The sequence below is a fragment of the Squalius cephalus genome (assembly GCF_949319135.1).
Source record: "Squalius cephalus genome assembly, chromosome: 7".
Taxonomy (NCBI): domain Eukaryota; kingdom Metazoa; phylum Chordata; class Actinopteri; order Cypriniformes; family Leuciscidae; genus Squalius; species Squalius cephalus.
Window position 1 is genome coordinate 30,135,694 of NC_137128.1, and position 26,539 is coordinate 30,162,232.

At 37.5% G+C, this 26,539-nt stretch overlaps 1 long non-coding RNA gene across 1 annotated transcript in view; it reads left to right on the forward strand.

Moving 5' to 3' along the window:
* LOC307161363 overlaps positions 1-22,298 on the forward strand; it is a 65,516-nt gene extending 43,218 nt beyond the window's left edge. The window contains exons 2-3 of the long non-coding RNA XR_013821713.1: positions 21,765-21,826; positions 21,964-22,298. This is a non-coding gene — a long non-coding RNA (uncharacterized lncRNA). The remainder of the gene's footprint in view (positions 1-21,764; positions 21,827-21,963) is intronic.
* The last annotated feature ends 4,241 nt before the right edge of the window (positions 22,299-26,539 follow it).

A 26,539-nucleotide genomic window follows, 5' to 3' on the forward strand; every position in this document is an offset into this window, starting at 1 on the left:
ATTGGTTGGTGAGACTGCCTTGCACACTCACACATACACAAATGTTTAATTGGCTAAATGGTGACATACAGTACCATACATTTGAGTTCATTTTTCAATTTAGGCAGATTTTTTTTTTTTTTCACAGATTTAGCTTTCAGACAGTATGTGCATATCCTTTGAATATTCTATTATTATTTTTCCTTTATACCTTTTAATTAATCGTAAACACAACTGTTCCCTTTCCATGTTCACCGCAAGTATGAATGCATCTTATTGACGGAAACAAATGTGAAGGCAGATATTTTCTTTAGCCATATGTCTGAGACAGATGTGAACAATATTTTAGTGACAGCGTCACTCTGTGTGCACATTCTTTACACACCAGCCTCATGGCCCACATCCTGCTGTTCAGGATTATCAAACAAAACTGTAATTATTCTACTCTTCTATCCCAGCACAGACATGAAAAGTCCTCTGGAAAAACAGCAGCATTGATTACAGCGTCGTCTGTTAAAACCCCCATGCTCTTTTACCGGCTTCACGCCAAGCACTAAAATAGGCAGTGTGCATTTCGAGCTCGATCCTCAGCGCTATTCTAAGACGAGCCGTTCTTCCTGACCTCAACAGAGGAGAGAGGGCCTGCGAATTAGCATCTGCCCAACAAAATGCACACAGACTCTGGATCAATATTGACTTTTCTTCACTCTTGGCAACTTGAATACCCTTTAAAGCAAGGCTGCTGATCGCATACGGATAGCTTAACGCCAATAAAAGCGCAGGTGCCAGAAGATATATTTTCCAGCACGCACGGAAACAACCTCTTCCCAGTCTGAAATGTGTCTCTGTATTAGTGTCTGTCATTTAGATCTGTTATTTGGAGAGATAATTGCCAGCATGGGCCATGTGTTTCCGGAAAGTCTGACTCACCAATGAAAGTGACAGTTTCACTTTTGAGGGCTTGTCAGAGTGGGCCACCTTTTAAGGCACAGAAAGTGTGTGGAAAATGGAAGTAACCCCTGTGAAATATTTCTAGAGATCCTTTCGTTATTCGAGACATCTGAGTGCAACATTCATGAGGAGATTTAGGAGGTAAGGAGACAAAACAGGCAGGCTACTTATGTGACTAATTTTCTGATTAGGTTTCCTTGCAGCAAACCCAAGTAAATCAAAATCAAAATAAATTAGCGCAAAAAAAAAGAAAGAATTTACCTTAGTCCCCACACTCACCCAAATCAGCCTAATGTACTAAGATTTATACATCTGCCTTATTTTATAGCACAGAACAGACCTGGAAGGCAGGACTTCTATTACGTTGACTGTAAATCCATAGCACAAATTACATCCCTCTAATAAAACGATGATATTGAAGTCATCCAACAAACATAATTGGCAGGGGTGTCAGACTGAAACTCATGGCTGCTCTGTAATGCATGCTGCGAACGGGGAGAGCGCACTCTTGTTAACGAAAACAAAATAAACATCCCATTTTGTTGCCAAATTGTCTAGAGGAAGCAAAGGCAGTATGTTGGATGAAATGTTAAAACCTGCCCCGCTGTTGCACCCCAGACATGCTTCTGACTCTTGACACATTTATATTGCACCCTCAAGATGCGTTCGGTTTCAGCTATCCTATCTAACCACAAATGTATTTATCATCCGCCATCATCTTAATTGGTCTTATTGCCGTCAGATATCCAGACAGTAAGATCATTTCTTTAATAGTTTGATGATCTTATAGGTGAATTGTTTGGTGCTGCTGTCACAGTTCGCTCTTCTATATCTCCTCGCTCATTAAGCAGCGATGCATGCTGGTTCATAAGCTAAATGAGACCCTCTACTGTTAGAGATAAGGCTGCTTATGGCTGTTGAGACCCCCACAGCCCTGGTACCACTGCCCTGCTGAACTGGATCAGATGTCAGCTGTCTTTCCACCAATTAGCACAATAGAGGGATCCTGGGGCCTAATTAGGAACCCTGACATTTGACTTCACTTTAAAAATGGCGTACTGAAGGGATTGTGGACATTTCGCATGTCCTATTGTGGAATTTTTTCAACTAGCTGTGAAATACTTCCCAGGTGAAAATTTAACAAGTCTATTTCTGAGCTAAAATGTGACATTAGTTTTCCTCAAGATACTTTTTTATTTATGCAGTGTAATGGTCCACTTGTGTTCAGTGTAGATGCTGTGTATTAGGTAATGGCGGTCAAGCAAAGCTGAAAATTGGAGCAAGAAGATTGCATGAAAACTGATGCGAAAACCGATTCTGTTTTTGCATGGATGGCAGAGTTTTATTCATTTTTAATCATAATTTTTGTGTCAGAGTTGATTTAAATTGAAATATAATCAAATAAAAAATAGGAGCAAAAGTACCTAACATTTGATAGTATTTAATTCACTGCCTTATTAAATATGAAAATTGGTAGGTTATGTAATACACTACGTTCAGTAGTTTGGGGTTTAAACTATTCATCACAAAATCCTGAATTGTTTTCACAAAAATATTAAGCAGCACAACTGTTTTTTACATGGATTATAATAAGAAACGCTTCTTTAGCGTCAAATCAGCATATTAGTAAGGTTTAATTTCCAGAAACATGAACCTTTTTATGATTTATACAGTGACCATGATATAAAATGAATCATACTGTAATATAAAAGTTTGGTCATTCTGCATACCACACTACTTGCCACTTTAGCACAAAATAATGACTATAAAAAGTATGTGTGTGCAAAAAGGGATCCTGTTTGTGGCCCCTGAGCTTTACAAAGTTGTGTAGTCCTGATTTAGTGCTTTCAAAGAAGGGGGAAAATTCTTCCCGAGCTATCAGGAATTAACAAGAGGCAGCTGAGAAAGCTGAATTCATGCTCGGAAAATCGAAATGCAGATGATTTGTGATTCATTCAGTCTTGTGTTTTGGCCTCTCAGAGGAGAGGTGACACTGCTTATTTCAATGTTTTATTGGCTCTTTCTGGTTAGATTGTATTAAATGCATGGGTTTCCTGTAGATGACTCATCGACTGACAAGATCAGTGAGCCTGAAACTTGCAATGATTTTACAAAGCTCACTTTATACACACTCAAGAACGGATTTACACTGCTTTAGCAATTAATTTCCTTAATTAAAATGTGCATAATATGCAACAATTATTGTCTATATTTTCACAGCCTCATTGCTTTGAAAGAACAGGAATAATTTCTAAATAGTAGATGTAGTTACAGCAATGCCACTTTAACACTATCTATCTACTACTACAGTAGCTAGGTGCTAACTGCAAGCGATTCAAGTTGCATCTAATTTAACTGTTTTTCCATTCAATTTACACAACACAAAGTATTTAAGATGAGTTTAGTTTAATGTTTAAAGCAAACCCAATTCCAGTGCCCACATTTGAAGTTTAGCCAAATATTTTTGTTGTATGATAAGTCTTTTTTTATTTTTCTTTAAAAATCTGTATTTTGAGATATATTTTGGAACTACAACTTGCTTTGTATTACAAGTTCAGTTCCATGTTGCACCCCACTTTGCACATCGATCTCACTGTGACCCAATCCCTATGTTTGTCGTAAGGCAAATAAGCCTCACTGCATGGGTCTCAGGTTTGTTTAGTATGCCTTGAGCAGCTTTCAGCTTGCGAAGGATCTCAATGGAGGCTGGGGCCAGTCGCAACCACTGACCTTTCACAGACCTCTCAGCATTTTCCCCACACTGTTATTTCTTTGTCTTGCTTGTGTTCCACTGAAAAGGAATCTATTATTTATTTAACTCTGGTGCAAGCAGAATGTTTTATACATTAGTTTTCACTGACTGCACACACGGGGTGAAGGATCAATCTGAAATGCAGTCTCTCTCAGCTGAGATGTCTTACACACAGCCGTATGAGTCATTTAACATCAGCGGCTGTTTTTAATCAATCTAAAAGTTCTTATAAACCGATTTGGAGGTTGTATTGTGCTTGTTGCTAAATTTGGAAAAATATGATCAGGTGTTTTACTGGCTTAATAGTGTAAACATATGTACAACTGAAGGCATAAAATTGAAAGTCATGAAATGCACGCTTAAATGCTAGTGTCTGCATATAGGGATGTGGTCGATACGGTAAGCTGATAATTATTTTCATACTGTGACCAATTACTGATAAATGGCTAATGAAATTAAAATGTAAATTTTTATTTTGCATTGCTTACAAGAAGTTGTAGAAAAGGAGCCACAGTTGTTTGTGTTTTTGATTTTGCAGTCATTTTTTTTCCATCTTATACTGTGTTTAAAATAGAGCACAATCTACTTTTAGAGAGTGTTTTTTGTGCACCATAAATGTTCACTTGTGTGCTTAGTGGCAATATTATTTTAACATAACAGTGCTCTTTTAAATCATGTCAAGTAAAAAATTGGGCCATAACAACACACCTATCTTAAAAAACTTGCATACATTACATTTCTGCCAGCATTAAGGACATGACAGGTTGTGAGATGACAACCAAAATTGCATGCCTTACCCATCATCTCAGTGGCTGTGATGCCAGCCCACACACACACGCACACACACACACAAACACAAACAAACAAACAACATACCAAACTACATACTGGTTTTGACACGGTAATATAGTAATTTTCAGCAGGATATTGCGAGTTTAACTAACATTTTATGAAGATATCAAGTTGTCCAATAACGTCTAGCGGATCTCTTTCATCCGAACACAAATTGCATGTCTGTCAGAGATTTTTGCTCCCTCCCTGCCCTATCATGACTGATGCCACTAAAGTCAGACGGCTTGTCCTCCTCGAATTAATCTTGCTTTAAGGCGCTCAGCTTGGTGACAGGCCAGATTGTGAAAAATGTCTGCTGCAAGCCAGTCTGACTTGCTTCCTCCCAGGCCTCTCGACTTCTTTCTAGATGTAAGGGACTGAGTGTGATTTATTGGCCTGGGCTGTGCGTGGGGTATCTGGATATTTGTGGGCTGATTCGGCCGTGTGCACTCATCAGTACTCTGGAGCTGGAAATATGGCATGAATGTGAGTGTAAACAGAATTCCTGCCTACAACTACAGGTCTTGCCTCATTAGATTGTGTAAATGAATGCTGCTCCATGCTCGGGTCAGAAGGCAGGACACGTCGAGCGAGCCACTGAGACACTGGTACATGCACCCATGCGGAATAGCAATGATATCGTAACTCTATCAGATGCACAGACCTCATTTGTATGTTGCTAAAACACCATAAATATGTACACGGTGACTTTTGGTAAATGTTAGGCAAGCAGGATTTTAATCAACCTTCTTTGCTGGAGCATTACAATAAAAAAAAACAGAAGCTCAAATGCTTCACATGTACTTTTTTAATTAAATATGCTGTTAATTAGTTTGAAATGTTTACCAACAAAGCATTCAGGTTTCAAAGTGTCACGGCTCTTTCATCCTGAATTGTTGGTTTAAAGGAGGGGTATGCGGTAGGGTTTGATAGTTAATTACTGGCGCATGAAACAGGATGGGGTGGGTGCTTTGATATCTGCAAACCAGTGGGGCCGGGGCGGCAGCGGGGGTCTTAGCTCGGCACGGGGGAATCAGTCGGAGTATCAGTGGGCTGGTTCGGTCACAATGCTCATCACAGTTACACAGTTATCACAGTGTCTGTCTTCACATCGTAACAGTTCTGTTCCAAGTCTTCTTGAGGAGGGAAAAGGTGTGATTCCAGAGACTGTCAGTTCTACGGACAGTAACCTCACTGCCCGAGTCATCCAATTATACGTTACAGGGGTTTTCAAACCTGTCCTGTTGCACCTCCAGCACTGCACATTTTGTATGCCTCCCTTATCTGACACACCCACTTCAGGTCTTGCTGTCTGCTAATGAGCTGATGAGTTGAATCAGGTGTGTTATATGAGGGAGACATACAAAATGCAGTGCTGCGGGTACATATACATAAATACATACTATATATATATATATATATATATATTTGCTTTGTGCGAATTATGGGAGTAACTTCCGTTAAACTGTAAAAAATTAGTGAGAAGCTAATAAGAAAGAACTGGGTACAATGAAATGACATTCTACTCACCTTCAACCATCAAACATTAAAAGGAAACTTAAAAGTGTAAAAGCCTTACTAAACTGACAAAAGCTTGATTATTTCCGCAGAAATACTACGGATGGGTTAAATATCACTGTAGTGTAACAACTGTCTTTATTTTGTAACATATGTTGCCCTAACATATATAAGACCCTGCTGACGTGTTATCTGGTGCGCCCGAGCTTCGTTTACAGTCTGAGGGAGATGCACGCTGTATTCAAGATATTCTACATTGTTTGTATTTTGGTATTGCTATATTTTTTAAAATGGTGCGTAAGTGTGCACGTCAGCAGCGTCTTACGTCAGCAGGGTCTTGCGTCAGCAGCGTCACTGCGGAGTCGTGAACGCGGATTGACAACAGAACCGGAAGAGAATACAATGCTGAATAAAGTCGTAGTTTTTGTTATTTTTGGACCAAAATGTATTTTCGATGCTTCAAAAAATTCTAACTAACCCACTGATGTCACATGGACTACTTTGATGATATCTTTATTACCTTTCTTCCCCCCTTGGTCTGTTCGCCGTGGGGCCCCCTCAAGGTTACACCTCCCTAAGGACGGCCCTGAGTCTGTGATGCATTTTGGTGCATGCTGTACACGGGAAAAGAACAGGTTAGACTTTATGTTGCCAATTGAATGAACAGACAATATAACAGTTAAACTGACACCTAAATGATTCATACCAAATTACATTTTTCATTTGCTGTCTTAAATGTCACATTTGTCAGTGATATTTGTTGTTTTTGTTTTGCGTGGTAATTGCAAACTACTGGTTTGGAGGACAGTTTATCTGGGCATCACATGGGTGGCAGGGCAGACTTGGCCTTTATGTCACAGGCTATGCCTGATCTTCACTGGAAACCTGTGATGACCCTGCTGCTTTATGGAGATCCACCAGGGCTGTGCCAGATTACTCTGGGCTTGCGATGAGATCAGACATTAGTCACTGACATCCAGACAAGGTCAGCCAGAATGGCCTGTGCCAAACTGGACACCACAGTGAGAATTCTCACCACACTCAACATTTGTCATGCTGTAGTCCTCCTGCTCTTCATGGACATTCTTTGTGTCTAGAAGTCATGATGCAGTCATTATTGCTTGCTAGCTTCTAATGTTTTGCATACCAGATGAGGTTGAACTTAAAACTGCAATGAAACTGAAGCAATGCATTCTGTTGGAAAATGTGAATATACTGCAATTATCGAGGGATGGGCTGGACATAAATTTGTGTGTATGTGTATATGCATGTATGTTGTTGGTTGTAATGGGCCAGCTGTTTCAGTCCCACACCATCCCTGTTGTAGTCATACATATTGCAACAGAATATCAAATGATCTCAGAGTAGAAAAGAGTTGAATTGCCTTGCAGAGAGACCTGCTTATAACGTCAGATAATGCCAAACAAGAAAGATTCCCTCCTCCTGTAGATTTTAAAGTGGAACAAAGCCTTACTTAACCATCAACATATGACTCCAGAACAATGAGAAGCACTCAGACATGAAAGAACCAAAGAACAGTAAAAAAACTCAATTCTTCAGAGAGGAAAGTTCACCTTGGCTTTATTCATGCCTTCTGTGTCCCAAAGCACAAACACGGACAAGGTCAGTTACTATTGAGAGTAAAATTCATGACCCACAGTGAAATGAAAACGAGAAAGAAGGAGAGTGAAAAACACAACTAGGTAGGTGTAGTAAAAAGGCTTATTTGTCTGCAAGATTTAATAAAAATGTGGCGGAAGCAGAGAATATATTTAGAATACATTTACATAATTCTATATAGATGTGGCAACTAGAAGTCGAAACTAAAAAACAGAAGTCACTAGAGTATCAGAATTCAATTTATTAGCCGAAAACACTTAAAATGTTCTTGAGAATGAATATATATATATATAATGTATGTTAATTGTAGTTTACTTTACTTTAGTACAGTATTTATTATTTTGCAAAGTTAATCATGACTTTAAACCTTTTTTTTTTTTTTTTTACTTGTATAGGTTTAAGTTGAAGCATAGAAGCATGGGAGGCTGACAGTGGCATTATATTTCATTTAGCTTGCTTAGGAATGTACTCTTTTGTGGGATATTTTGCTTTGCAACTTAACTCAGACAGTGTTTGCACAGACGTGCTTGATAATGGGATCATTGACATTACGGCTCTCAAAGGCAGAAGAAACTCCTGTTTTAGTACTAATTAAGATAGCCAACTGCACACTGTCCTCTCTCTAACAATGTGTGTGCCACCCCACATCAAAAGTAATTTTGTTCCCTATACATCATTCTATGCTCACACAACAGACTAATTATTATTAAGCTCAATGTATCATACCTCCGGGAGACCATAGATCTTGTCAGTCAACTTGCCTTCTCCTTTCAGAATAGGTATTTTGGCATGTGAAACAGCTCAGATTCCTGTGCAGTAAGTAATGAAATAAAGTTCCTTCACAGTTTGTGTTTGCAATAACGGGTATTAGCACATCAAATTTCACCTCAGAGAAGTGGGACTAATATCCATTATTACCGTATGTGCAGGATCAGCCATGGGAACGACTTTGGTACGTGCATGCCTTTCAGACAAACAGCCTTCCTGCCAAGTCAGGCAGATGCACGCAGATTCTCTGTATATTTCAATGACTTCTTTCACTGGCACAATGCTGCCAATGGCCCTGAGCTCTGGCTCCAAGCTTCAGAAAAGTGAGTCACAATACCCCAGTTACACAGTCATCTCCCTCTGCTCCACAGTGACAGCAGGCCTGTACTGCAAGGTGAACAGTCTGGACCAACATGAAGAGAAACATTATTGTCTGTCTTTTAATTACTCTCAAGATAAAAAAAAATAGGAGGAGGAGGAGAGAGTTTCCGGGCAAATTGTCCATCTGTTCATAAATGAATTGCACCGTAATTCTACAATTTGTGAATCCTAATTTGCGAGTTATTTATTGCACAAACATTATACATGTACCTTAGTTTAAATGTACATACTGTACTACTGATTGTGGAGTTATATAATTAAGCATATATTCAAAATACAGCAGGGCCTTTAGTGCTTTATTACCTTTAGAAACAGTCAGTTAAACAATATTTTAATAAACAAAATTTTGTGGCTTTTTAGAAACATGTAAAATATGTTACTTATTAAAAAAAGTGTTATCTTTCTGCTAGAACAGAGATTTTCAAACTAGGTTGTTGATGCCCTCATGAGTGCCACTATAGGGGGTCTGTGCAAATGTATTTATTTATTTTTTTCTCTTCTTTTTTTTTTTTTTTTTTTTACAGCTGCCAAAGTTAACATGTTACTTTCATTAAATTACTTTTTACATTTATTACTGGAAACAATATTACAATTTAATACAAAAATATTTGCCATAGGTATAGATAATAACATATAGATAATATGTTAATAGCTGCTTTGGCTTTAGAACAATGACAATATATATAAAACTATTTTTGAGTTTTGAAATCATTGTTTTATGTTGCATTATGTTGCAATATTTTTCTCAGATAGGACTGTAGGTTCTGTGCACATGAACATAGCTGTCTTTATACTTTAAGAAGGGGATCCTCATATATGGGTCCTTTGCATTAAAAGTTTGAAAACATATAGCAGAAAATAGCAAAAACTAACTTAATCAATGATGATAATAATCAAAATAGTCAGGTTTTTTGTTACATATCCTGGTTCGGATTCACTCCAGTGCATTATAAAGTGATAAAGGAAGAGGTCTAACCGAAGATATTGCAATATGACACTTGACGAGTGTTTTCAATATCGTATCACTCGATCCTAATATTGAACAGCTATCTAGCACAGTGTATTAGATGAGAATAAGAAGCCGAGGCATTACGGCCATGCATAGGTGTAATACTTTGATGAATGTGTGTGCTCTGGAATGTTCCACCGGAATAATAACCATCACACCAATCCTGCTCCATCATCCTGCTTGTGTTGCATGGTTTCCGTGGAAACAGGTTATTGCTACCAGAAACAAAGAAACTCTCCAAGGGCAAATGTACTGTCTTCAACAGGTTTCATGTCGACACTTTTCAAGACCTCCCCCAGAAAAAAAAAAGAAAGAAAAAGAAAAAAGATTAATGGAGTCATTTTGTCTAAAGCACATTTATAGCCCCTTTGCCCAAAGATAATGGTCATATGGTGGCACCTGCGCTGTTTTCTACACCCCAGATCCTTCTAGTTGATATCAAGCTGTTTTCAGAAAGGATTGGTGTCATCTCTTCATTTGGTTTGTGCTACTTGATTTGCACAAACTGTTCATTCAATGTAATTCTGGGGGACTGTAACAGTTTTGTGACTTTCCAAATATTGCCATAAATTGCTATAACATTTAATGTGTGTTCTAATGGCAAGATGAAAATTAACTGGGGAATAAAACGAGTCAATATGTTGCTTTCTGAATTTCTCTACGGCCCCAGGTTGCTGTACTTGCTCAGCATGAGGTGAGCAGTTTGTCGGCTCTGACTGTGGTTCTCATTGCTTGGCTCAGAGTAATTTCAATCTGTTCGACAGCTTTATCATCCGGCTTGTGTTAACATGAGGAGTGATTTGTGCATTGTATGATTCTGTCTGGACTGTGTGTCTGAACTACACGGATGATTTCAAATATAAACAAGAGCTTGCTTCTTTATTGATTTTTGAAATGTCAGATTTTTTCAGGAAAAAAAGGGAAAACATGGATGCAGGGGCGGATCTACCGGGCTGGCAACTGCCACCCTAAGAAAAAGCTTTGCCTCCCCAGAATTATCAGACTAAAATATAATTGTAAGCAGTGTTTTAAGTACTGCTTTTCAGCAGCGGTGCTTCAATGTGATGACATAAAAAAGCAAAATAATGGAAAGAAAACACGTCTTTCAATAAACTTGCGCATGCAGCACGCCCAGTGTAGTCAGCTTCATTAACAAATTACTCTTATGAACCTAGTTCACTTATACAAATTGTTTTTCCATTTGTTTGTGAATCGAAAAATGAATGCTTCTCGGCTAACTCAGAAGTCCTCTGAGAAATCTAATCCTGTCCGTATATGTCTGAGATTCATTTCGTAATTGTTTGGAGAGCTGAATTTACGGCCCTGTGCTTTACTTTCATCATATAGGCCATTTTGCCATTCGACGAAACGATAGCGTGGAATCAGTAAGAAGATCCCGATCACAGAAACTAATAGAAGAGTTGGGTAAGAATCTAATTGTATTGCAGTTTTTCTGGATTGCTAAAACATTATAACTGACTCAGTTGACCCAATTTCCAAAACCATTCATTTAGTTCTCAAAACGAGACACATTTCTCAAAACGTTTAACAATGAGTAAACATTAGGTAGCAAAACTGACGACACAACAATCAGAATCTCTGCATCCTGGAGAGAGGGCTGAAAGAATCATCTACAGGGTAAATGTTACAGTGCGGTATAATTACAGTACACAGTACCAGTACTTTAGATGAGGGAAATTTCACTATTCTATTGTACAGTAAACTTAGCACATGTTGCACTCCCTCAAACTTGTGATTGTCAACTTTATTTTTCTTTTCTAGTGCTTTTCATCTACTGCAAGATCCCTTTACAGTAGTGAAATATATTTTACTGTATCTGCATCTGTAAACTTATTTGTTGTATACTGTAAAAGACATTGAGCTAATGGACCCAATAGTTTGGTCAGTTAGGCCAGAATAGATAGATGTTCTGGGTGTTTGCTAAAGTGTTGCTAGGTGGTAACTAGGATATTCTAGGTGGTTGCAGGGCTCTTGCTATACAGTTGCTGGGGTGTTGCTAGAGTATGTAATTGATAGGGTGTTCTAATAACAGAAACTCAAACACTGTTTTCAAAACTGATCCAGTCTCAGTGCTTTGATATTATTGTATTTCTTTCTAACGTTAGGAAATTCAAAAGTTTTGCTCTTTAAATTGTACCAAAACATGTGATTTTTGGTGTTGCCACCCCTTTGCCACCCTATAAATAATTTTCTATATCCACCCCTGCATGGGTGGGCATAATGTTTCATACAAAGTAAAAGCTGTGTAATTATACTAGGCAGCTTCAGAAGCAGTAATTGTTTCAGGATTCCTCTGAAATTCTTATTCAACGTCTACAATAAGTGAACGGACTTTCTTATGCTATAGCACTGCATTTTTGCATGGTCTGCCTTGTTAATTCCTTATGAAGTAGCCATACGCAAGGTTTAAAATCATGTGTCATGTTAACAGTCCCGTTTTAATGCTTAGAGTGAATTACTAAGCATATTAGCAGCTAGCGTATATGCAATATTGCGTTTATGCAGCAGCAAACAGATATTGTTGCTATGAGGATACAGTGACAGACCATTGCTGGCATGTGAACTCATTAAATTGAAATAGGCATTTGGTTTTGTATTCGCATATTTCAACAGAGCTTACAGCAATTCTTAGTACTTTAGTTCAGCAGCAGCATGTAGCCTATAGCAAATTCAGATCGCAATGTTAGCAAATATCAACAGCAACAGCTAGATGTTGCGGTGAAGTATAAAACACTGTTGTGTCTTGCTTAATTGAGTTCAATGAGATGAGTCATGTTTTGGCTAATGACGAGTTGATAGTGCAATGTGAATATTGTCACTCAATATGAAAACAAACTATTTGAGAAGGTAATAAAGTTCCAATGTTAAGCATTAACTGCAACAGTTCACATTTTCCAAAACACTTTATTGCAATGTGACGTAGTTACACGTTACATGTACTTATAGTAATAACAGTAAATTATGCATAATTACAAGCAACTAACCCTAAATCAAACCCTAAGCCTAACCTTAACCCTATAGTAAGTGCAAATAGTTAATTAATAGTTCATTTTTCTTTGTGATTTGTGATTATAACAACGTCACCTTAAAATAAAGTGTAACCAAAAATTTGGTCTGAATTTATCTGTTTAGGTTTGAGCTTGTTTTTATGCCAGATAAATGCTGCTCTGATTACAGAATTAAAATATTCTGAAAATGATATTGCCCAATAGCTTTGTGTCACGGTTCTGTTCAGTTAGTTTCCTTTTCATGGACTTTTAGTTTGTGATTTTCAGTCACATGTTCTCCTTTGTCTTAGTTTCCTTCCAATCATTAGTTTCTGTGTTCTAAAAATGGTTAGTCGTCACAGCTGCTTATTGCTTATCATTTAGTTCATTATCTGTGTCTGTTTAAGTTCCTCTAGTCTAGTTGTATCAATCATTGTCCAGTATTGTTTGTGCATAGCACACTGTGTCATATTGTTGGATCGTTGTTTGCATTTCTATTCTGAGTTATTTAATAAATCTAGTTTTATATTGCAATCATCTTCATCTTCCTTGGATTAGTGTTACACTGTGGTGTTGATGGTCATTTTTGCTAGATGTTACCTTACAGATGTCTATCTTATTAATATTATTATTATCCCTTTTTCTTTTTTTACAATTTCTAAGCACCAGTACGCCAAGACAAATTCCTTGTACATGTAAACCCATGGTACTTGGCAAAAAAGGTGATTTTGATTCTGAATCTAATTCTGATGTGGGCATTGCACTCATAACTGAATGCGAGCTTGCAGGGAAATGTGAAGAAGAGGGTCGTGATATGAGTCGTGATATTGATATGAGTCGTGATATTTTGATAAAAATTTACCAGGTCAAAAAACCCAGTAATGTCTATAACATGCATTTATAAAATCGCTTTTAAAGTCAATTTCTCATTCTCATAACTTTACGGAATATCTTATTTACATAATTAATTTTGACTCTTATACAAGTAGATCGCCTTTTTCCTTCATAATGTCTCTGGCGGTGTAGAAAGGGCACATGTAGCTAAACTTGGTCCAATTTTATCCCCTGTGCTTTGTTTATGTGTGATTTTAGCAGTTTCATCAGTAAATAATGGATGAAAGCATTAGTGGTTGTTTCTTTTATATTCGTGAATGCAGCTTTTTTAACTTCAAAACACACCAGGTTCTCTTCTTGATTCTAGCTTTACTCCAAATTTTGCGAGTCGTGATTTTAGCGTGGGGACGAGTGGGTGTGAGAGAAAGAGAGAGAAAGAAAGACTGCATGCAGTTGGGGTGGGGGGTGTTCGGTTTTCTCTGATGTAAAATGTCACATGCAAACTCTCAGCGAAGGATTCCCGTTAGATTAGTCATGAGGTGAGAGGTGGATCAGAGCCAGACGTGACGTTATGAAGCTGTGGCAGTGACCACACAGAGAGGACCAGAGTTATTGATACGGATGCTTTTTGTTCCTTCGCCTACAAAATTGGTCGTCTTTTGATATTTGCGTCTTGCCGTCAGTTGGAGAATTTTGTGCATTAAATTGATCCCATATAGCGAGCTCAGAATGATACAGACATTGTAGCTGTGTGACATTACACAAAATCGATACAACACTATGTGTTAGTGACCTTTATTGCCGCAGTAGGTTATGTCAAACCTGTCAAGAATATACACTTTGAGGCCGTACCACTCATTTGAGTGGCTAACCTCTGCCACGGCTATAGACAGATCGTCTCTGGGCACCAAAGCAAGCGTCCGTGGGGTGTGATGCATCTGGAAACGGTAATATTTCACGGTCTTTAGGGATGACAACAGGGGCAGGTGTCATATTTTACTTGGAAAAGCTTTCTTTAGAAAGTGCTTCATCTTCTCATACATTTTTTAGTGCTGCCGTTCCATTCGTCTCTCATCTCTGCGTAACCCGACCATCAAAGGACTGATATTATCAGCGACTGTGGGTGCAGTGGCCATTATCCGTTAATGCGGCCTTTTGACTTCATTGTCATTACAGAGGGAATGATCTCCTGTAGACAGCCAGCCCAGGATCTGTCGTGTGAGATGGAATGTGTATCGTTCAGTTGGGACTAAAACGTGGGTTAATGACATGATGTTCATTTTTATTTTTATTTGATTAATTTATTCAGAAATACATTAAAATTGCAATTTATTCATGACTTTTATGATGAGTATGTCTTTGGTATTTGTATTAAAAATCTTTTTGATAAATCTTTGGCGGGGACTTAAAGTCAAATATTCCTGGGTGAAACAGCTGCCCTGATATCGTAATGAAGAAATACAATTCTTGAAAAAAACTAACCTTAATTAAAAAAACTAAACTTTCACCTATTATTATTTTACTGAAAAACTTTTGTCACCGAAAAAAAGAAAACATAAAACGGAAAATTATATCATAGAGAGGACCCCTGCAGACGCTCATGACTATGTCAAGGTCAATAAGTCTTTTATAGATAATATCAGATATATTTGATCTTTTTACGAGAAGTAAAGTTTAGCTCGGATTATAAAATGTCATGTGGTATGACCTTCTAAAAACATGAAATTTATGAATTAATAATTCATGATGTTTGTAAAAGGAAAAAAAACAAAAACGTTTACCTTGAAATATATATTTAAAAACATATTTGAAAGTAATGATTTCATTTTGTACACTCACATGCATTCAAGGCGTAAGGTATAGTAAATAAACTTAAGAGTTACCCCACCGTTTTTTCAAAACCAACATGAATACAAGGAGCTTCTGTATGAAAACTGGAGTGCGAGTTACCGGATGGAAGGCAAATTTAGGGGACCACTGGGATTGTTTAATTAAGCATTGTGAAGGCAGATATTAGATGATGAACAATTTATTCAGAAAAAAAAAACTATTCACTATTTATTCAGGGAGAGAGAAAAAAAATCTAAGATTAAAGCCAAATATGTGTTTCTTAAAAGCCATCAGATAGACATAACCTTTAAGTGAGCCATTAGGAATATATTAAAATAATAATTTCCTGAAGTACTGCCAAGGATGAATAACTTAAAAGTGAGAATGGATAATGTTGTTGAAAGCTCTCACCACAGATTCCCTTGATATTGTATATTCAAACACCTGCTGTTGATGATATAATGGCCATTAGGGTCTGTCTGTGTTTCTTGATGGCTGCCATCCCCCCAACCCCCCCCCCCCCCCCCCCCCCCCTTCCTTCACCCAGCACAAAACTTTTGTAATGGTTAAAAGAGCTATTTCGTTTTTGGTGTGTATTTTCTTGCATTCATTAAAATTACATGTGTGCTTTTGGCTCGGAGCTCTTTTCTCCCATCACAGCTATTTTTCTGGTGTCAGTACAAAGTGTCAATGGCTCTGTGATCCCTTTACACCTTCGGTGAGAGACGCAGAACACACACTTTTGATTCCTCTTCTCACTATGTCTAAGTAGTCGACAGGAGCCATCTGCAATAGCAACTTGTCACATGGGTTGCTCAAAGGCATTCTTTTTGAACTTGTCTTAATTGTGAACTTGTCTTAGTTCATTTGGTTAAAGTGGAATTTTAATTCTGAAGAAGCTTCGACTTCTGCATTTACGTTGCATTGTACAAACCAATGACTCATTTTCTTTTTCATTACATAGAACTTAAGAGTGTGTACAAATTACGAAAGAGAGAGAGAGAGAGAGAGAGAGAGAGAGAGAGAGAGAGAGAGAGAGAAAGTATATGTCTAAAACTATGATCATGGCGTGCACTCAAAGTTGTGAGGAAAACAAGAGACCCTTAAGCGCCCCGAATGTTCGACGAGCTGGGATTCCACACAGTGGAGCTGACGCATGTAGCGCAGAGGCGTGGAACACAAACACACTGTTCTTCTAGGGTGCAACCTCCACCACATTCCTCTGTCACTCAGTATTGATCCTGTTTATTAAAATAGTACAGCTAGAAACACATTTTAAAAAGCAATCTGTCTTTACGACAGACATTTTCTTTTTTAATTGAATCTGGGGCCGTATTCACAAAGCATTTTATCTTACCACTAGGAGTACTCCTGAATCGCACTAAAAGATTTTAGCTAGGAGTTTTCTCTTAAAAGTTATTCACAACGCCTTTCAAACCTACTCTTAGTAAAGAAAAATGACAACTCCTAAACTTAGAGTGAGTCTTCGTTGCTATGGATGACGTCATTACTCATGCACGAGCTTGACTGAAGTGACCACCTTGATTGGCTGATGATTGTAACGCAGGAATGATTCCAAACACCTCCCCTACGATGATGAGTGACAGGTCTGAGAATGCGTGCGCTACACAAGTAGTGCGAAGGACGGAAGATGATGAATACCTGAATAAATAGCCTAAATGAATAAAGAGTAAGGCAAAACAAATAGCCTAGTAGCCTAATGAAACATATGGATTGATGCAATATCTTTGCAACATTATTGAATTAATCTGTCACTATATGCCTCTGCCTACGTTTGCAAAGAGAAGAACATTTTAATTTGATTCACAATGAAACATTACAATTAGTTTACATGCAATGAGTAGCCTAGTTTTGGTTGTTGTTGGTGGCGTTATTGCATCCCTAGTTATGCCTACAATGCAAAATTGTTCCCTCGCGATTGGAAGCTCCTGTAGCGCCGCATACGCATTTCAAAACATTGCAATGTGAAATGGCACAAAAAGCGGTTTGTGAATAGGTCTTAGTGAGTTAGGAGTCCTCTCGACTTCTTTTAAGCTGTCCCAGGCTTAGGTGCTACTTTTAGGGCTAAAATGCTTCGTGAATTACTCTTAGTCAAAAAAATTAGGAGTCCTAAAGTTACGAGTGACACGCCCATTATTTTTAGGAGTTGCTCCTAAATTCGCCAGTTAGGAGCTACTTTTAGCCTTAAAATTCTTTGTGAATACGGCCCCTGATGATGATTGAATACAGCTGATTATGCTTCACGGATGTGAGAGTTGGACACAAGCAAAGGGAGCAGCATTAAAGCACCAAATAATATAGGGGAGAGTGGGGTAAGCTGTGCCAGGCAAGGAGAAATCTGAACTATGTGCTAGTTTCAGTTTATATCATCAATTGAATTTAGAAGAATGAATGTATACTGGCCCAGTGAGACGATTCGTTGCACATTAGGGGTAACCTGTGTCTTGTCAAGGGGTAAGTTGAATCATTGGAGAATAATGTGAAAGATTTACATTTAATGATAAAAATAAGAACATTCAATTTTCTTTCTTATTAAAGGCACAATATTCAAGATTTTTTAGATTCTAAAACAATGTCATATATTTTGTTAACTTGTGTACTTACATTATCCCAAATGTTTCCAACAATGTTTAAATCCTGAGAAATCAGCTATTTTAACCAGTGTAACATCCCGTGTCATTACGTCACCTGTCGATGACTTCATATCCGCGCTACCCTCGATTTCTCTTGAAACCATGGAACCACCAAAGAGGCTTTAATATGTTATCGCTGCGTCCGAAATCGAATACTTTCCTACTATATGCGAAAAACAGTATGCCAACAGAGCAGTATGTCTGAATACATTTGTGATTTGTGAATTGCAGTGAAGTGACATATAACTGACGCTGGTAGGTTACATGATGACAACATGGCAGATGTAGTACAGACGGATTACATTCATACTACACACATTCGTACTATAGAACATCCTTTTTTTAAAGTTCAAATGCAGTACCTACTCAGTACGCTAGGCCTATTTCGGACACACCGTATGTGTTTTATTAGACAGGTGAGCAACCGTTTGGATACCTTTATCAACATATAACAATTCGTTTTATGTTTGCCACTTGACAAAATAGTATAGTTTGGGTACCATGTTTGTACCCAAACTATACTATTTTGTCAAGTGGCAAACATAGCATAATCAGTAAGAGCTTTATTTGTTGTAACATTATGCCTAATACAGCATTTTATCCTCCATACAATGTTTTAAAATGTATTGTATGTCATTTAGCAACACAAGTCACCCAGCTTTTATTACTATGATATTCTAACATCGATCTAGCTTACTGCAATGTGCAACAAGTGTCTCATACCAGCCACAGAGCAAACGAACAGAGTAACATTAACATAAAACAATCATACTGAAGTTTGTTAAAAGTTGACCAAGTTTAAACAATGCTGCGTTACCCCACAATATTAATTAATCAATTATGTCTGTGTAGTAGACCTGTATGAGTAGTACTTCAGCACTTGGAAAAAAAAAATAAAAAAAAAATGTAACAAACTAAAAAAGTTCAATTTCAGGGAAGGAGGCTAACGTTAAATGTAACTTTAATCATAACTTAAATCGTAAAATAGGCATAAACAAAATGAAAGGAGCAGCAGCGGCCGTCTGCAGCATATAACCATAATAAAAACAGCAACGTAAAATTTCCCAGGCTCTCGACCCCGCCCTTCATATCACTGTAACGTTAATAAAACTTGAATGCATTAGCCCGACGGATCGCTTTCCATCGGCTGTGGAGGTGAAGACGACAACTTCCACTATTTCACGCTCATTCAAGGCGCCATCAAGCTACGCCTTTATTGTTTTTTTGAATAAGCGACCTCTAGTGGCGAAACTTACAAACTATGCCTTTAATGCACAAAAAGAGTTTTCATTAAAAGCATTTACACTGCCATACTATCACTAGTTGTTCAGTGTATATATATTTTGACACTATCATTCGAATGTTTGGGGTCAGTAAGATTTTTTTAAGAATTTAATACATTAGTTTCAAATGAATGCTGTTCTATTCAAATTTCTGTTAATCGAAGAAATATTAAGCACAACTGTTTCAAACATTGATAAATAAGAAATGTTTCTTGATCATCAAATCAGCATATTGAATGATTTATGAAGGATCATGCCATCACATGAAAAAATGACATTTTAATATATATATTAAAGTTATTTTAAATTTGTAATAACGCTGCTTTTACTATATTTTTGATCAAATAAATGTGGCCTGGGTGAGAATTATTTAAAAAAACATTAAATACTAATTTGACTGAAATTAATTAACACACCGAATTTGAAAGCAATCTAATCCTGTTCAGATAACACAAAGTGGCAGAATATATGACCACCTGATCTAAGAAAAGGGGGGCTGTGACATGTTGAGGTCTCACTTTATTTTAGTTAATTATAAGTTGCTTTTGTTTACAACTCGAGCATTTTTTTTTACTTTTTAAAGCAGCAATCTGAGTTAACAATTGATTGCAGCAGCTGATACCAAGTGTTATAGGCAGATAGAAAACAGTTAGGTGAAAGACGAGAGGCACCTTTCTTGATAGTCATGTCAGAAGAAAGATTTGCTATGTGAGTCAGTGAACAGAATTTGATGTGTAAAAATGGGGGATTACTCTTTGTCGAGGCAAAATCCTGTTTTACATATTGATTTTTGGCAACAACTTGTTTTTAGCACAATGGACGTTTCCTGCAGCAAAGGCCTCAAATGGCTCGAATCAGTATGGACATGTGATTATCCTAGAGATTAGGCCTATGTTGTGGTTTTCAGGACCCTAATTTGCATCCAGTTACCAGAAGGGTGGCTGGCCGGTGTGACACCCAAGATGGTCTGATCTGGTGAGCTGTCGGCTGGAATGGCGCTGTCATTTCACAAATGTCCTGGGACTTCAGATGCTGTATATGCTCATCATGCATAATACAAGAGGGTGCATTTTGCCCCCAAATAGCACTGATAATGAATTATTTAAAGGCCATTTGCAGAATATATATATATATATATATATATATATATATATATATATATATATTTATGCGTGTATGTATGTATGTATGTATATATGTGTGTATATGTATATATATATTGCCATGCAGTTGATGCAATGGGAAAACGACACCATGCGTTGTAAAGATGTCAGATCTTACATATGTATATGGATTACAAACACATTTGCCACAAGAGCTACCTTGGGAATCTGCTAGAGGAAATGAGAAATGCCATAATCACCAGTGAATGCTTGGTTTTATGATCATTATGCACACTGGATAATATTCTCAGTGTGATCCAGAGAGACTCTGTTCGCTGCACCCCAAGTTCAACAGCAAATACATTTATTTTTATTACTAACCTCCATTGAAATGAATGTATTGCTTTGTCATATGCATACGTTTCTTTAATGATTTATATGGTCAGACCAAACAAATCAAGTTCATCGTCTTTGACTAGCAGTTTAACATGCATTATTAAAGGAAGACTAATCAATATTTTCAGAGGCAATGACAATAAAAACAAATATCTTCTTTATTCTCTTTCCGAAAGGAAATATTCACAGTTAATATCCCATAACAGAGATATGTGAAAGAAATTAGTTTGGTGATTTTATTTTATGCTTTTTGGAAATGTTCTTCCTAAATTAGTTTTGGGTCTCATTAGTTTATGCATATTTTATGATATGTGATATCAGGTGTTAAACACAAAATGTATCTCTCTTGTCACATTTCTTAATTTCGTGTGTATTTCTGGATTAGAATCACTAGATGCATTTACAACTACATTTAAATGTAATTGTAATGTAAGAATAAGACATATAAAATAATATTGCTTGGCTGACTGTGTTAATTTGAACATTAATGTGAATGAAAATTTTGTCATCATCTTGTTCATCAACTTCTATGACTTTCTTTCTTCTATGGAACATAAAATAAAATGTTTTGAAGAATGTTGGTAACCAAACAGGTTTGGTGAGCTTTTTTTTTTCTTTTCTTTTTTTTTTGTATGGACAAAAAAAAAAAAAAAAAAAACCCACTGAGATATCTCATATCTTCTTTTGTGTTCTCATTTAAGGGTGAACTATCCATTTAAGTAAATTTGTTTATTTTCTATGTGTCTTTTAGTGAACAGTCAGTCCAGTTCTTTGATATAGCTGGTCTTGTTTTTTTATGTTTTAGGAATTTCAGCTCAAATCTCTGAGTGAGTTTCTGTGTTAATAGCCCTGAGCAAGATGGATCTGCAGAGGAGTGACTGACATTTGGTCCGCGCAGTGTCGGCTCAGGTACCCTGGTTGAATCATAAAATTCATTCATTGAGTCTCAGACCTGTGCAAATTATTCCTTGTACTAAACCCAAGCCCTTGGCTATAGGGATCGTTCCTCTGACTTCATCAAGCTTAACTCACACTTTTGTATGCAGGACTTGAGTTGGCGGGAAATGTCTTGTTTTGGTCTAATGAACGTCCCCTTGAAATTCCAAACAAGACTGTGTCCTCTGGGATTCGTGATTCCGATCAAGTGCAATATGCCTCACGCGCAGATACACTCCCACACGTTCTGAGAGCTGCGGTGATGAATTATTTAACGGACCAATAAACACAGAGGTGAATGTCGAGGCTGAGAGGGGGGAAAAGGAATTGCTTGTAGGTAAGGGCTCTTGTTCAAAATCACAGTATATGTCACAACCCAAATGCTACAAGGAATAAACCTCACGTTCAGCTAAGTACACCAGGCTACCCTTCCAGGATCCAGTTACCGGCACCCATACCATTTATTGCTTGCTATAGCTATGATGTAATCCAAAGCTAATGGCCTGAATTGTCTATTAAGTTAACCTTTCTGTCTGCAAGATGGATCTTATTTAGCCATTTTGAGCTTTGGCTTTGTGTATTTAGCGATAGGGTGCGGGTGAGTCTCTTTTGTGGTATTGGCTATTTTCTGGTTGTTTTGTGTGGTGTGGTGTACTCCATCTCTTCCATCTGCAATGTGTAACAAATGGGGAATCAGTTGAAGTGTGTGGCTAATCTAAGTTATCAGGGGACCCTGAAATCTCATTTTCTGTGTTGACCATGTCATCAATGGTCTAGATGATTAAAGGCTTTAATTTATTCAGTGTCTGCTGCCATCTTGTTCATTAAATATTAAACGACTAGCTGTCCTATTGCATTAGGCTCACATCCACAATCAAGTGCATTCATTACTGCAGGTGACTTTATAAAGCCAATCAAAGTGTTGATCTTTTTTATAAATCAAATTTGTAGACCATTTAGTTCCCCCTGTTGATACTGATGAACGTTTGCTGTTTCACAAAGTCTTGTTCATTAAAAATGGTCCTGTCATACAAATCATCTATGAAAAATTATACTAGTATGTGTTTTTGAATTTACTACTTTCAAATATATATATATATATATATATATATATATATATATATACTCAACTTTTATTGTTGTTGTTGTTTTTGTTATTAATTAATATTTATACAATAATACATTTATACAATAATAAATAAATACATACTGAGTTACTGAAACAATCGTTGTCATAGAATACACTTGTTTGTTAACAATGAGTTGACAGTTTGAACGTTCTTGTTCACTTTTATTTAGAAGATCTGAGGTGAATTGTTGCTTTCAGTTGGCCTATGGCTATAAAAGACACAAAATGATATGCAAACTCACACAGACGCTTTTAGCATTAAATAAAGCACATAAACAGTAGCCTACCTGAGATTAGCATACTTTCTGTTCACCGCGATGTCACGGAAATATGAACCGTTTCTAAAATAGAATCGTCATGTGTCGCCGTCACGGCTGGTTAGGACAAAAACCCGGATTAACATGGAAAAGATACCTTTTATCACGTGTCGCGGCTGGTTAGGACACGGTGTAATAAATGTAGCCTGTTGAAATTAACATCTCCTCTCTTGCTGTATCAGAATCTCAGATTTAATTTATGATTGTCAGTGTCACAATAATGTGTCTATTCCTAAGATCAAGCTGCCTCATTCTTTCAGTTTTTTGATTACATGACCTTGAGAATAACTTATTTTTGAAATACTGTAAATGGTTGATTATAAGGCTATATATTCTATGCTGATGTATGGTATTTAAAAAGGAAAAAACATTAAAAATGTATACCGAATCCAACCGAAAACCGTGACCCGTGATTAGGGTTGGGTATTGGTTAGGTTTTATCCGATACCAGTACCTACTCGGTATTTTTCAAACGGTTCCGGTGCTTAAACGGTTCTTGAAACGGTGCTTAAGAAAACTAAACCGCACACACTTTATCAAAAAAATAATATCTGTGTGTGTGTGTGTGTGTGTGTGTGTGTGTGTGTGTGTGTGTGTGTGTGTGATTTTCTGAAAAAGATTTTCTGATTTCTGATTAAATGAAAAATTGTGCCCTTTAAAAGGGTACTGATGTAGCACAAAACACTTAAGTTAAGATCAAAATTTTGTCTTCTCATATTATGACTTTTACAAAACAGAGAAATATCTGACACTGAGCAGAAATATTTAACACACAGTATAGCCATATAAATATACTTGATATTGATATCCTTCATACTTGATATTCAAGATTTGCAGTTGGCATTAAAATACTAGACTTACCCGAAGAGGAACACTGGCAGCTGAACTTGAACTTTAGTCAAGCGTGTCAGAGGTTTTGGGTTCTAATCCGCATTCGTAGTTTTTTGTTTATTTTTTTATTTATTTTTTTTAAACCGATTATGCTCATCAGTGGTTGTATATCAAGCAGGGACACTTTGTGTCCATTATATTTTGAGATTTCACCAGAACGAATAGATATGAGGCGCCGTCTAGGGCTTAAATCAAACTTCATTCACGCACATATGAAACCCTTGCATACACATGTACTAGGTAGTCACACATACATGTATACTACTGAATACTCAAACTAATACATATGAAATGCACAACTTCTAAAGTCGCTCACGCACACACACGCAAACTCTACACACACGAGACGCGCGGAACTCTCCGCGCACATACTCATCTGAGACGCGAGCACACACACACACACACACACACACACACACACACACACACACTCATCTGAGACGCGAGCACGCACACACAAACTCTCCGCGCACATAATCATATAGACGGCGCCTCATAAATAGATCGATCTCCGCAACGTATTGAAGCGCGCGTCCGAGTGAAGCCAAGTGTGTGCGCGAGCCAAGAGAAAACACTGTATCCGCGCCACTGATCGCAGCGGCAACGAGCACTTTGATCACTTGATTTAAAAAACACATTTCAGCGCTAGATCTCTTATTTAACAAACGAACTAAATGAATGCTCTGCTGGTTAACTGGAGATGTTTTATTATTGGATCATTCGTGCCGCGAGATGTTTTATAGGGGGCGGTAAAAAACGTCAGGCACCGAAATCAGGCACCGAAAGTTTCGTTCTTATTCGGTCTGGTTACTACCGTTTACGTCGGAACCGGTTCCCTATTGGAACCGAGTTTCGGTACCCAACCCTACCCGTGATACAAACCGAACCGAGGATTTTGTGAACCGTTCCACCCCTAGCACAACAATAAATAACCCACACTACAAACTATCTTTGACATGGCAAATACCATATAGAGCCCTATGATTTTGGATGCAGAAAACGCAGATGAAATCACGTAATCCAGTCACAAATCAAATTTGCTGTATTAAAGGAATAGTTCACTTAAAAATTAAAATTCTGTCGTTTACTCACCCTCAAGTTGTCTCAAACCTGTATGAAGATATTTTGAAGAATGTCAGTAACCAAACAGTTGATGGACCCCTTTGACTTCCATAGTATTTTTATCTTCCTTTGTGTTCAGCAGAAGAAAGAAATTCATACAGGTTTGAAACAACTTGAGGGTGAGTAAGTGCAATATAAAACTGCAGTGACGGAATGAGCATTATGGCATCAGACACAGGGATCATCAAAAATCAATGCATTTGTCAAGGGGCTCAAGAGATCCTTCATAGTTCAGCAGATTTGGTCAGCCACCTTAATGAAACATAAATGAAACAGCTAATTTTATAGACAAAATTGGAGAGGTGATAGACGTTTTGCCTAACACAATGCAAATTGGGCTTCTAGGAACTTGTTTTGCCTCACTGTTGTAACAAACGGCCTGCTGGTGATTTAGATATATGGGTGATTAGCTCACTATATGCTTCTCCAAATGATGCAGACATCCTTATTTACTGTCTGACAGCAAGCTGTGGGAAAAAGACAAATCTTGCTTTGTCTTGACGTTTGGCCCCTTTATTTTTAGTGATACCAGATCTGCTCATTTTTTTGTGTGTGTTCTGACTGTAAATGAGCATTATAGTGAAGATGGAGTAATGCAAACTTCCTTCATTATGTGCGTGTTTTCACTAGTAATTTCCATCTATGCAATATTTCATGAGACAATAAACCCACCTTTCTGTCAGGCAGAAATTTTCCGAGCTTGCGTTAAGACAAAACTGGGCCCGTATCATAATTTATTCTGAATCAAAACTGTCAATCACAGAGATTGATAACTGTGAATGTTGTTGTCTCTCATATATGATTGAGTGAAATATTTCTGGTTCCTGCTGAGTGTAATTAATATTCCCTCACTTTCCTTCCCCTTCTCCTTCTCCTAACCTTTCTTCATCCCATCCAGTTTATTTGTATCCTTAAAATCAAACAGGGCTGGGTTTTTCAAAAGCATTGTGAGCAAAGTTGAAGGTAGAGACCATTGATGACAGTGGTTCTGTGATACTTAGGCTTACAATGCTTTTAAGAAACACAGCCCAGATCATTTTTGCTACCTTTTAAAGGGATAGTTCACCCCCCAAAAATGTCATTTACTCTAATGTTGTTCCAAACCTGTATGACTTTCTTTCCGCTGTTGAACACAAAGGTGAATTTTGGAAAGAAGGAAGGAAGGAATTTCTTTGCTGCAGTTTTCAGTGAATAAGGCCTGAGGCTGCCAAGCTTCAAAAAGGTTGC